The 1,650-nt window shown below is 35.5% G+C and overlaps 1 protein-coding gene across 1 annotated transcript in view; it reads left to right on the top strand.

Moving 5' to 3' along the window:
• The window catches only part of LOC106879607 (junctophilin-1), a 451,733-nt gene that overhangs the window by 351,058 nt on the left and 99,025 nt on the right, over positions 1–1,650 (top strand). The gene's annotated exons all lie outside the window — the stretch shown is intronic.

The following is a 1,650-nucleotide window of genomic DNA, read 5'->3' as shown; positions in this document are numbered from 1 at the left end:
TTTTATATATATATATATATATATATATATATATATATATATATAATTGTTTGATGATTTACTCTGTTGCTCCTCTGAGTTCCTTGCTTGTGTGTTGAGGGCACCTCACTTTGTAAGAACTTATTCCTCACCAGGCTATTGATTATAGCCAGAAATCTAGCAAAATAACTCAACCAAGAAAGTAATTTGTGTTTCAACCCACTAGAAATTAATCTCTCCTCTTTCTCTCTTACTCTGTTCAATATTTTGTTATATCTAATTTGGTGCCTGAATTGTTTTGGTTTGAAATTATGAAATTTGGTAGCTTCTGATTTTTCAGGATGGCCTATTGGAATCAGTAAAATAAGTACCAGTTGTATGCTGTTTCATTGAAGTTCCTGAAAATGAAATATTTATTTTACACTGACTCCTACAAGTTCAATTATTGAGTAAAAGCACATGCATATACACATGCACACACACACACACACACACACACAAACATACACCTATGCAGCAGCATAGAAAATGGTCATTAACAGGCCTTGACTATTGGGGTTGACTAGAAAAGTTCAAGCTTTATTCTCTCCAACGCCACCATGAGCGCTACATCATCTGCCTGATGTGAAAAATATTCCATCAACGTTGCCCAAATGATGTTAGCATTGCCTTTAAGATACACCTAAGACTTGGGCCCTGTGCTATCTGCCCACAACATAAACCGTACCCGCATCACATAACAACAATACAGCACAATTATTTCACCTCAATTTGCCCCGCTTTTTTTAACATTACACCAAAACACATTAAAGCAGAAACACACCCCATAAAGTTCAAGAAGTCTTTGGACAAATTCCGACTGAAAGTCCCGGATAAACCTCCTACACCCGGATATGTCTCCGAAAACAGTATCTCTCTCCCCGAGTGAGCCATGTTGTCTGATTCCTAACTTGAATGACTTTGCCAGGTGGTGCTATTAAATTAGACATGGCCTGGGCCACTACTGGCCAAAACCTATCAAAGTATCAAAGTATGATATGTATATACATACACACACACACACACACACACACACACACACACATACACACACACATCTACATTTATGTGCAAGTATTTCAAAAAACTGGTGCTCCATTGGTAACAACAAAAACAAATGTTCCAGTTGATCCAATCAACAGAACAGCCTGCTCATGAAATTAATGTGCAAGTGGCTGAGCACACCACAAGCACACATACCTTTTACATAGTTCTCAGAAAGGTTCAATGTATCACAGAATGCGACATCATTGCCCATTGAATTACATGTACAACTCATATTTTGCCAACTGAGAGAACTGGAGCAGTGTAAAATAAAGTGACTTGCTCAAGGGCACAACACACCACTAGGAATCAAGCTCATGACCTTATGATCATGAGCTGATAACCTAATTACTAAGCAGTTTGCTTTCACATATATGTATGCATATGTATATATACATATACATACATATATATATATATATATATATATATATATATATTAAATATATACTTTTATAAAACAAATTTTACAAAATATATAGTATCTGTTAACAGTCTTAGCCAAAAACTCACAGTTGAGTTTTTGTATATATATATGTATACATGTCTCTTAAAGGATAGAGCTCAAAATCAATGCATTGAAGATAC

The sequence above is a fragment of the Octopus bimaculoides genome, chromosome 4, assembly GCF_001194135.2.
Source record: "Octopus bimaculoides isolate UCB-OBI-ISO-001 chromosome 4, ASM119413v2, whole genome shotgun sequence".
NCBI lineage: Eukaryota > Metazoa > Mollusca > Cephalopoda > Octopoda > Octopodidae > Octopus > Octopus bimaculoides.
Note: the sequence above shows the minus strand (reverse complement) of the source record. Positions and strands in the feature narration are given on the sequence as shown.